Genomic DNA, 12894 nt, shown 5'->3' on the forward strand with positions numbered 1-12894 from the left:
TTATAAAAGTCGTTACAATTGATTCAGGCTTTGTCATTGTATTTAAATAATGTTTTAATATATAACTAGCGCGCACCAGTTGATCGAAGATCCTCCCAATTTACTATGTTATATGTAACATTGGCATCACATCCATCGTCGTCTATTAAATGAATAATAAACTTTTAATGTTAGAAGCCATACAATGCAAATTGCCCTTATTTATCATTGCAGTCCAGCACGGATACGACCTTAGAGCGTTCAGGCATAATCCAACTGACGTAGCGTCATACCACTGTTCGCTCGAACAAGTATTTGTGCCATTGGTCCGTACCTGCGGTTCCTCTCGTACTACGCAGGAATGCTGTCGCAACAACGTTTGTCATATAGTAGGGTAAAATAACCTGTCTCACGACGGTCTAAACCAGCTCACGTTCCCTTGATGGGTGAACAATTCCAAACGCTTGGTGAATTTGCTTCACAATGATAGGAAGAGCCGACATCGAAGGATCAAAAAAAGCGACGTCGCTATGAACGCTTGGCCGCCACAAGCCAGTTATCCCTATGGTAACTTTTCTGACACCTCTGTGTTAAAACTCTTTAAACCAAAAGGATCGATAGGCCGAGCTTTTGCTGTCCCTGTGTGTACTGAACACCGAGATCAAGTCAGCATTTGCCCTTTTGCTCTATGTGTGGTTTCTGTCCGCACTGAGCTGGCCTTGGGACACCTCCGTTATTATTTGAGAGATGTACCGCCCAGTCAAACTCCCTACCTGGCAATGTCCTTGAATTGGATCATACCTGAGTAATTGGAGTTATACCAAATTTTTAATTTAAGAACACATAAATGCACTCTCTCATTAATGAATTTGTTTGCGATTATATAACAAACTCGTGATACTTTGATCAAGAAGCTTGCATCAAAACCCAATACCATAAGATATAATAAATATATCCGTATAATGGCTAGGAAATGATACACGTTCCATTTAATCAAGTAAGTAAGGAAACAATAAGAGTAGTGGTATTTCATTGTCGATACTAAACCGAAATTTTAATATCTCCCACTTATTCTACACCTCTCTTATGTCTCCTTACACTGCCAGATTAGAGTCAAGCTCAAAAGGGTCTTCTTTCCCCGCTAATTATTCCAGCCCGTTCCCTTGGCTGTGGTTTCGCTAGATAGTAGATAGGGACAGTAGGAATCTCGTTAATCCATTCATGCGCGTCACTAATTAGATGACGAGGCATTTGGCTACCTTAAGAGAGTCATAGTTACTCCCGCCGTTGACCCGCGCTTACTTGAATTTCTTCACTTTGACATTCAGAGCACTGGGCAGAAATCACATTGTGTCAACACCCGCTAGGGCCATCACAATGCTTTGTTTTAATTAGACAGTCGGATTCCCCAAGTCCGTGCCAGTTCTGAATTGATTGTTAATTGATAATCGTTATAATTTAAAAGAACTAGCTGGTTGCCCAACTAGTATTCTTAAAAATTTTAGCAAGAAAGTTCCACAATTGGCTACGTAACTAAACTATCCGGGGAACAAGAAACTACCATAAATGATAGAAACTCTATTTACCCAGAACGAGCACATAAACCATGTTATTGTTTCCCAATCAAGCCCGACTATCTCAATCTTCAGAGCCAATCCTTATCCCGAAGTTACGGATCTAATTTGCCGACTTCCCTTACCTACATTATTCTATCGACTAGAGACTCTTCACCTTGGAGACCAGCTGCGGATATTGGTACGGCCTGTTGAGAAGTTTGCGTGTCCCCACCATAAATTTTCAAGGTCCGAGGAGAAAATATCGACACAACAGTATATGTCATGCTCTTCTAGCCCATCTACCATATCTCTCTGCGAAAGACTTCCATGGTAGTACGGCTATAAAACAGAAAAGAAAACTCTTCCGATATCTCTCGACGGCTTCTTTATGGTCGTTCCTGTTGCCAGGATGAGCACGAGGCCCATATTTAATAACAAACGGATACTCAACAGGTTACGGAATTGGAACCGTATTCCCTTTCGTTCAAAATTATTCAAGTTTTTTAATTATGACAAAATATAAATTTTAGTTACTTTTTTTTACTTGAAAATTTTCGGCTTTCGCCTTGAACTTAGGACCCGACTAACTCGTGATCAACCACTGTTCACACGAAACCCTTCTCCACTTCAGTCCTCCAAGGTCTCATTCGATTATTTGCTACTACCACCAAGATCTGTACCAATGACGGCTCCATGCAGGCTTACGCCAAACACTTCTAAGCACACCATTGTACCTTCCCTACTCACTAAAGTTTCAAAATTTATATTACAAGTAATATAAATCATCTACTTTAGCGGTAATGTATAGGTATACAACTTAAGCGCCATCCATTTTAAGGGCTAGTTGCTTCGGCAGGTGAGTTGTTACACACTCCTTAGCGGATTTCGACTTCCATGATCACCGTCCTGCTGTTTTAAGCAACCAACGCCTTTCATGGTTTCTGAATGAGTTGTTAATTTGGGCACCGTAACATTACGTTTGGTTCATCCCACAGCGCCAGTTCTGCTTACCAAAAGTGGCCCACTGGGCACATTATATCATAACCTTAAACTTCATATCAAGAAAGTTAAGGTTCTTACCCATTTAAAGTTTGAGAATAGGTTAAGATCGTTTCGACCCTAAGGCCTCTAATCATTCGCTTTACCAGATAAGATTATTTTATACAACAGTTAAATGCACCAGCTATCCTGAGGGAAACTTCGGAAGGAACCAGCTACTAGATGGTTCGATTGGTCTTTCGCCCCTATACTCAATTCTGACAATCGATTTTGCACGTCAGAACTGTTTCGGTCTTCCATCAGGGTTTCCCCTGACTTCAACCTGATCAAGTATAGTTCACCATCTTTCGGGTCACAGCATATATGCTCAAGGTACGTTCCAGTTAGAGGCATAAATAATATAAATATTATTATACATAACTATATAGAACGCCCCGGGATTGCGTTAATCAACTATAAATAGTTAAAAAACTAATCCCAATAATAGTCAAGTTAATTACGCTATTAGGTTTATATCCCAATAACTTGCACATATGTTAGACTCCTTGGTCCGTGTTTCAAGACGGGTCCCGAAGGTATCCTGAATCTTTCGCATTGTTAATCATACAAGTGCTTATAATAAACATAAAAATCAATGATAATCATGCCATTATATAATTCCGAAAAATTAACGCACTGTACTCATATAATCTATCAGCACTTTATCAAATTTTTGAAATTTATTTTATGTTAAAATGCAAGCACTCTAATTTAAATAAACTCTTATCAAAATTGTTTGATAAATTCCATACATGCTAATAGATTACAATGTCCTTATATGGAAAAAATGCACACTATCGTTATAATATTGATTAAATATTACAATTCTAATGATGAATTTTCCATAACGGATATTCAGGTTCATCGGGCTTAACCTCTAAGCAGTTTCACGTACTATTTAACTCTCTATTCAGAGTTCTTTTCAACTTTCCCTCACGGTACTTGTTTACTATCGGTCTCATGGTTATATTTAGTTTTAGATGGAGTTTACCACCCACTTAGTGCTGCACTATCAAGCAACACGACTCTTTGGAAACATCATCTAATAATCATTAACGTTATACGGGCCTGGCACCCTCTATGGGTAAATGGCCTCATTTAAGAAGGACTTAAATCGTTAATTTCTCATACTAGAATATTGACGTTCCATACACTGCATCTCACATTTGCCATATAGACAAAGTGACTTAGTGCTGAACTGATTTCTTTTCGCTCGCCGCTACTAAGAAAATCCTTGTTAGTTTCTTTTCCTCCCCTAATTAATATGCTTAAATTCAGGGGGTAGTCCCATATGAGTTGAGGTTGTTTAATTACACTTATAGACAATTCTCTGCCTATTTTGAAATATACTATTTTTTTTCTTGAAGGTCCATAATATTCACAAAATTATTCTTTATACCATATTCGTTAATAAGAGGCAATTCTAGTTTATAAAATAATATATTTTATGCTAGACATTCCTCAATATTATTTGAAATGAATAAAGAACATATAATTCTTCAAATTTCTCATGCAACAGAGTTTTAGTATTTTCATTTATTAATTCATATTATGAATATCTTAAGCGAGAACTTTTTAGATTCACACTTATATTTATCCAATAATATACAATGTGCTTAAAATTCCGAAAAATTTTAAACAACTTATTTAGCATAGTCTTACAACCCTCAACCATATGTAGTCCAAGCAGCACTAAAAAATTAATTAAAGTACATAACAGCATGGACTGCGATATGCGTTCAAAATGTCGATGTTCATGTGTCCTGCAGTTCACACGATGACGCACAGTTTGCTGCGTTCTTCATCGACCCATGAGCCGAGTGATCCACCGCTTAGAGTGATACAATTTTTTTTTTATTTCATTACGTCAAGAATATTTTTATTGAAAGAAATTAAAAATACACCATTTTACTGGGCATATATCAATTCCTTCAATAAAATTTTTTTTTTTTACCTAAATAAATGTTGCGAAATGTCTTAGTTTTACATAATCGATAATAATAAGATATATGACAAGTATATTTTAGCTAAATTTATTTATTATGATCAACATATGTAAAGCGTTAACCTGCAAACAGGTACAACATTGTTTTTCTTTAGGTGTTGCGAACCAATGTATGCGCACTGGAATATGCACAATACATTTTGCAACGCATGTATATTATGGTACATATACACGCAGTTTTTTATTTTATCCAAAACACATAAAACACTCTTAATACAGTATATAATAATAATAATACATGACAAACGGTTTTTAGCTAATTTAAATTATTATATGTTGCATAATTGTATCTCATATGATTGAATAAAATATTTATATTTATTAGTTACATAATTTATTAAATATTGCAATTCCCTAAAAGAGAAAAACAAATTTAATTTATTAACGGTTAGATGCATTAAAACAATAATGATCCTTCCGCAGGTTCACCTACGGAAACCTTGTTACGACTTTTACTTCCTCTAAATAATCAAGTTCGGTCAACTTTTGCGAAACAACCGCAACACACAAGGCGTCACAGTGATCACGTCCGGAGACCTCACTAAATAATTCAATCGGTAGTAGCGACGGGCGGTGTGCACAAAGGGCAGGGACGTAATCAATGCGAGTTAATGACTCACACTTACTGGGAATTCCAAGTTCATGTGAACAGTTTCAGTTCACAATCCCAAGCATGAAAGTGGTTCAGCGGTTTACCCGGACCTCTCGGTCTAGGAAATACACGTTGATACTTTCATTGTAGCGCGCGTGCAGCCCAGGACATCTAAGGGCATCACAGACCTGTTATTGCTCAATCTCATTATTGCTAGACGCAATTTGTCCATTTAAGAAGCTAGTGTCCTTATAATGGGACAAACCAACAGGTACGGCTCCACTTATATAAACACATTCAAACACAATAAACATTTTACTGCCACCATGAATGAAGGCTATATAAGCTTCAACACCATAATCCTGAAGATATCTATTTAATATATTTGAGTCTCGTTCGTTATCGGAATTAACCAGACAAATCACTCCACGAACTAAGAACGGCCATGCACCACCACCCATAGATTCGAGAAAGAGCTATCAATCTGTCTTACACACTTATGTTCGGACCTGGTAAGTTTTCCGTGTTGAGTCAAATTAAGCCGCAGGCTCCACTCCTGGTGGTGCCCTTCCGTCAATTCCTTTAAGTTTCAGCTTTGCAACCATACTTCCCCCGGAGCCCAAAAGCTTTGGTTTCCCGGGAAGCGACTGAGAGAGCCATAAAAGTAGCTACACCCAATTGCTAGCTGGCATCGTTTATGGTTAGAACTAGGGCGGTATCTGATCGCCTTCGAACCTCTAACTTTCGTTCTTGATTAATGAAAACATCTTTGGCAAATGCTTTCGCTTAAGTTAGTCTTACGACGGTCCAAGAATTTCACCTCTCGCGTCGTAATACTAATGCCCCCAAACTGCTTCTATTAATCATTACCTCTTGATCTGAAAACCAATGAAAGCAGAACAGAGGTCTTATTTCATTATCCCATGCACAGAATATTCAGGCATTTGAAGCCTGCTTTAAGCACTCTAATTTGTTCAAAGTAATTGTACCGGCCCACAATAACACTCGATGAAGAGCACTAATGCAGGTTTTTAAATAGGAGGAACATATAAAAAAGTACAAGTACCTAATTATATATAAGAACTCCACCGGTAATACGCTTACATACATAAAGGTATAGTACTAACTACAATTGTAAGTTGCACTACCCGTATGAAGCACAAGTTCAACTACGAACGTTTTAACCGCAACAACTTTAATATACGCTATTGGAGCTGGAATTACCGCGGCTGCTGGCACCAGACTTGCCCTCCAATAGGTCCTTGTTAAAGGATTTAAAGTGTACTCATTCCAATTACAGGGCCTCGGATATGAGTCCTGTATTGTTATTTTTCGTCACTACCTCCCCGAGCTGGGAGTGGGTAATTTACGCGCCTGCTGCCTTCCTTAGATGTGGTAGCCGTTTCTCAGGCTCCCTCTCCGGAATCGAACCCTGATTCCCCGTTACCCGTTGCAACCATGGTAGTCCTAGATACTACCATCAAAAGTTGATAGGGCAGACATTTGAAAGATCTGTCGTCGGTACGAGACCATACGATCTGCATGTTATCTAGAGTTCAACCAGTGTAACGATCTTGCGATCGCTTGGTTTTAGCCTAATAAAAGCACACGTTCCAGAAGGTCCGTGTTTTAATTGCATGTATTAGCTCTAGAATTACCACAGTTATCCAAGTAACTGTTAACGATCTAAGGAACCATAACTGATATAATGAGCCTTTTGCGGTTTCACTATTAATTCGTGTGTACTTAGACATGCATGGCTTAATCTTTGAGACAAGCATATAACTACTGGCAGGATCAACCAGAATAATGTTCATTTCATTATGTAAATATATTTAAAATATAATTACATAAATCTTCAAATATGTAAAATACATGACAACTCACAAATATTTTTGAATAACAAACGATAATATTCAATAATTGTATATATATATATGTTATACTTGACATGTACTATACGAATGTGGCCATAATTAGATGGCATTCACGTTCGCTAGTTATAATTCACAATTGTTTATATAAATATATATACTTATATATAAAATATATATGCATATAATCGTTCAAAAAATATCATTTTATTTCAACTTACTAAATATATTATATCACACATGCATATTTATAATTTAAATTCAATTAATTGAATAAAAAATTATTTTATTTTGATGACAAATTGATAATTTTATCTAATTCTGCATTTACGTGTAGACAATATTATATTAGTAAAAACCTCCGTCCACAATAGTGTCCTAGAGGATTTTTCAATTATTCACAAAATATTAATTCTTTAGCTACGAAACACCGTCTTCTTTTGAAAAAGACATTTAATACATTATATGCTTATATAATAGTAATAATTATATAACCATATAATAGTATCAATTTTTATATCGGATGAGACTAATAATTAATTAATAATAACATAATTATTACTTAATATGCAAACTGAAATATATGCATCCAATACATATATACGTGATGAGCACACACTGCCACCATGTATAGGTTTTGTGACACGTTTTCTACAATGCTCTTATTTTATTTAGTATTACCATCTAACGTATCTTTTTGTTGCACTAATTTAATAATACAACAGTAAAACTTCATTATTTTTAACTTTTTTAATCATATTGCCTTCTATATGATTATTTTCATATATTATTTATATATGACTTATGCCGGCAAGACTCACTCCATATACATAGTCATATATATTTCACTTGTGAAATTTTTCTCATATGACATGCCTGCTCGACATCACCACCCCTATATAGGTTTTGTGACACGTTTTCTACAACCAGCTCATTTTACTAAGGTATACCACCTAATGTATCTTTATGTTGCACTAATTTAATAATGCAACAGTAAAACTTCATTATTTTTAACTTTTTTAATCATATTGCCTTCTATATGATTATTTTCATATATTATTTATATATGACTTATGCCGGCAAGACTCACTCCATATACATAGTCATATATATTTCACTTGTGAAATTTTTCTCATATGACATGCCTGCTCGACATCACCACCCCTATATAGGTTTTGTGACACGTTTTCTACAACCAGCTCATTTTACTAAGGTATACCACCTAATGTATCTTTATGTTGCACTAATTTAATAATGCAACAGTAAAACTTCATTATTTTTAACTTTTTTAATCATATTGCCTTCTATATGATTATTTTCATATATTATTTATATATGACTTATGCCGGCATGACACTCCATATAAATAGTCATATATATTTCACTTGTGAAATTTTTCTCATATGACATGCCTGCCCGACCTCACCACCCCTATATAGGTTTTGTGACACGTTTTCTACAATGCTCTTATTTTATTTAGTATTACCATCTAACGTATCTTTTTGTTGCACTAATTTAATAATACAACAGTAAAACTTCATTATTTTTAACTTTTTTAATCATATTGCCTTCTATATGATTATTTTCATATATTATTTATATATGACTTATGCCGGCAAGACTCACTCCATATACATAGTCATATATATTTCACTTGTGAAATTTTTCTCATATGACATGCCTGCTCGACATCACCACCCCTATATAGGTTTTGTGACACGTTTTCTACAACCAGCTCATTTTACTAAGGTATACCACCTAATGTATCTTTATGTTGCACTAATTTAATAATGCAACAGTAAAACTTCATTATTTTTAACTTTTTTAATCATATTGCCTTCTATATGATTATTTTCATATATTATTTATATATGACTTATGCCGGCATGACACTCCATATAAATAGTCATATATATTTCACTTGTGAAATTTTTCTCATATGACATGCCTGCCCGACCTCACCACCCCTATATAGGTTTTGTGACACGTTTTCTACAATGCTCTTATTTTATTTAGTATTACCATCTAACGTATCTTTTTGTTGCACTAATTTAATAATACAACAGTAAAACTTCATTATTTTTAACTTTTTTAATCATATTGCCTTCTATATGATTATTTTCATATATTATTTATATATGACTTATGCCGGCAAGACTCACTCCATATACATAGTCATATATATTTCACTTGTGAAATTTTTCTCATATGACATGCCTGCTCGACATCACCACCCCTATATAGGTTTTGTGACACGTTTTCTACAACCAGCTCATTTTACTAAGGTATACCACCTAATGTATCTTTATGTTGCACTAATTTAATAATGCAACAGTAAAACTTCATTATTTTTAACTTTTTTAATCATATTGCCTTCTATATGATTATTTTCATATATTATTTATATATGACTTATGCCGGCATGACACTCCATATAAATAGTCATATATATTTCACTTGTGAAATTTTTCTCATATGACATGCCTGCCCGACCTCACCACCCCTATATAGGTTTTGTGACACGTTTTCTACAATGCTCTTATTTTATTTAGTATTACCATCTAACGTATCTTTTTGTTGCACTAATTTAATAATACAACAGTAAAACTTCATTATTTTTAACTTTTTTAATCATATTGCCTTCTATATGATTATTTTCATATATATATATATATATATGACTTATGCCGGCAAGACTCACTCCATATACATAGTCATATATATTTCACTTGTGAAATTTTTCTCATATGACATGCCTGCTCGACATCACCACCCCTATATAGGTTTTGTGACACGTTTTCTACAACCAGCTCATTTTACTAAGGTATATCACCTAATGTATCTTTATGTTGCACTAATTTAATAATGCAACAGTAAAACTTCATTATTTTTAACTTTTTTAATCATATTGCCTTCTATATGATTATTTTCATATATTATTTATATATGACTTATGCCGGCATTACACTCCATATATACATAGACATATATATTTCACTTGTGAAATTTTTCTCATATGACATGCCTGCCCGACCTCACCACCCCTATATAGGTTTTGTGACACGTTTTCTACAACCCGCTCATTTTACTAAGGTCTACCACCTAATGTATCTTTATGTGGCACTATTTTAATAATACAACAGCAAAACTTCATTATTTTGTTATCAATAATTTGTATTAAATACTAGTACAATCGTAAATTGTTTAACATTGTTTAAAATTTTTGTCAAAGTTGAACTCATATCTCGGTAGAACCTTATATCATATGGCTGCAGTTCAATAAAAAATTCACCAAGTCCAAAAAATTTTTTTCTCAAGTTAAATTCAAAAATCTTATCTCATTTTATTAAAAAACTGTATAAAATGATATATAAAAAGTTTTTTCTACAATTTTCATATGTTGAAATTTTTTGTCAAAGTTGAACTCATATCTCGGTAGAACCTCATATCATATGGCTGTAGTTCAATAAAAAATTCACCAAGTCCAAAAAATTTTTTTCTCAAGTTAAATTAAAAATCTTATCTCATTATATTAATAAACAGTATAAAATGCTATTTAAAAAGTTTTTTCTTCAATTTTCATATGTTGAAATTTTTTGTCAAAGTTGAACTCATATTTCGGTAGAACCTCATATCATATGGCTGAAGTTCAATAAAAAATTTACCAAGTCCAAAAAATTTACCAAGTCCAAAAAATTTTTTTCTCAAGTTAAATTCAAAATCTTAATTCATTTTATTAAAAAACTATATAAAATGATATATATAAAAAGTTTTTTCTTCAATTTTCATATGTTGAAATTTTTTGTCAAAGTTGAACTCATATCTCGGTAGAACCTCATATCATATGGCTGCAGTTCAATAAAAAATTCACCAAGTCCAAAAAATTTTTTTCTCAAGTTAAATTCAAAATCGTATCTCATTATATTAATAAACTGTATAAAATGATATTTAAAAAGTTTTTTCTTCAATTTTCATATGTTGAAATTTTTTTCAATGTTGAACTCATATCTCGGTAGAACCTCATATCATATGGCTGAAGTTCAATAAAAAAATTCACCAAGTCCAAAAAATCTTTTTCTCAAGTTAAATTCAAAATCTTATCTCATTATATTAATAAACTGTTTAAAATGATAATTAAAAAGGTTTTTCTTCAATTTTCATATGTTGAAATTTTTTGTCAAAGTTGAACTCATCTCTCGGTAGAACCTCATATCATATGGCTGCAGTTCAATAAAAAATTCACCAAGTCAAAAAAATCTTTTTCTCAAGTTAAATTCAAAATCTTATCTCATTATATTAATAAACTGTATAAAATGATATTTAAAAAGTTTTTTCTTCAATTTTCATATGTTGAAATTTTTTGTCATAGTTGAACTCATCTCTCGGTAGAACCTCATATCATATGGCTGCAATTCAATAAAAAATTCACCAAGTCCAAAAAATTTTTTTTCTCAAGTTAAATTCAAAATTGTATCTCATTTTATTAATAAACTGTATAAAATGATATTTAAAAAGTTTTTTCTTCAATTTTCATATGTTGAAATTTTTTGTCAAAGTTGAACTCATCTCTCGGTAGAACCTCATATCATATGGCTGCAGTTCAATAAAAAATTCACCAAGTCCAAAAAATCTTTTTCTCAAGTTAAATTCAAAATCTTATCTCATTATATTAATAAACAGTATAAAATGCTATTTAAAAAGTTTTTTCTTCAATTTTCATATGTTGAAATTTTTTGTCAAAGCTGAACTCATATCTCATGTCTTAATTTGTGCCACTAATATGATGGCGTTCTTTTGCTACCAAACACATAATTGTGTATGAAATAAATGCATACTTAAAATACGCAAGTATTCTGTTCATATAGATACATACATAAATGTATATATATTTTTTTATATCATGCATATTTTTAATTTTCGCCACTAATATGATGGCGTCCTTCTGGCTACCAAATTCATGTAATTGCGTACCAAATAAATGTATATATAAAATACACAAGTATTTTGTACACATAGATATACCATGCATATTTTTAATTTTCGCCACTAATATGATGGCGTCCTTCTGGCTACCAAATAAATATATATAACTAACGCTTACTAAATAAATGCATATTTAAAATATACAAGTATTTTGTACACATAGATATACTATGCATATTCTTAATTTTCGCCACTAATATAATGGCGTTCCTTTTGCTACCAAATAAATATATATAACCAACGCATAATAAATAAATGCATATATAAAATACGCAAGTATTTTGTACACATAGATATACTATGCATATTCTTGACTTTCGCCACTAATATAATGGCGTTCCTTTTGCTACCAAATAAATATATATAACCAACGCATTATAAATAAATGCATATATAAAATACGCAAGTATTTTGTACACATAGATATACTATGCATATTCTTAATTTTCGCCACTAATATAATGGCGTTCCTTTTGCTACCAAATAAATATATATAACCAACGCATAATAAATAAATGCATATATAAAATATGCAAGTATTTTGTATACATAGATATACTTACTATGCATATTATTAATTTTCGCCACTAATATAATGGCGTTCCTTTTGCTACCAAATAAATATATATAACTAACGCATACTAAATAAATGCATATTTAAAATACACAAGTATATTTTGTACACATAGATATATTATTTATTTATATATATATAATATATATTATATATATATATAAATTTTCTTCTTATATGCGTAATTGTATAACACATAATTAATAATTATGCATACAATTTTGCATATTTATATATATATATATATATATATATATTTTTTTTATATATATGCCTTAAACATATATATTTTA

At 32.4% G+C, this 12894-nt stretch overlaps 2 non-coding genes and 1 pseudogene across 2 annotated transcripts; all 3 read right to left on the reverse strand.

The window, feature by feature from the left end:
* Positions 1 to 193: 193 nt before the first annotated feature.
* Positions 194 to 3878, reverse strand: LOC117577486 (large subunit ribosomal RNA; annotated as a pseudogene).
* Positions 3879 to 4234: 356 nt separating this feature from the next.
* Positions 4235 to 4413, reverse strand: LOC117577535 (5.8S ribosomal RNA). Its single transcript, XR_004573285.1, has one exon. It is a non-coding gene; the product is annotated as a 5.8S ribosomal RNA (ribosomal RNA).
* Positions 4414 to 4984: 571 nt separating this feature from the next.
* Positions 4985 to 6978, reverse strand: LOC117577521 (small subunit ribosomal RNA). Its single transcript, XR_004573272.1, has one exon. It is a non-coding gene; the product is annotated as a small subunit ribosomal RNA (ribosomal RNA).
* Positions 6979 to 12894: the final 5916 nt, after the last annotated feature.

The sequence above is a fragment of the Drosophila albomicans genome, unplaced genomic scaffold, assembly GCF_009650485.2.
Source record: "Drosophila albomicans strain 15112-1751.03 unplaced genomic scaffold, ASM965048v2 utg000344l_pilon, whole genome shotgun sequence".
Classification (NCBI taxonomy): Eukaryota; Metazoa; Arthropoda; class Insecta; order Diptera; family Drosophilidae; genus Drosophila; species Drosophila albomicans.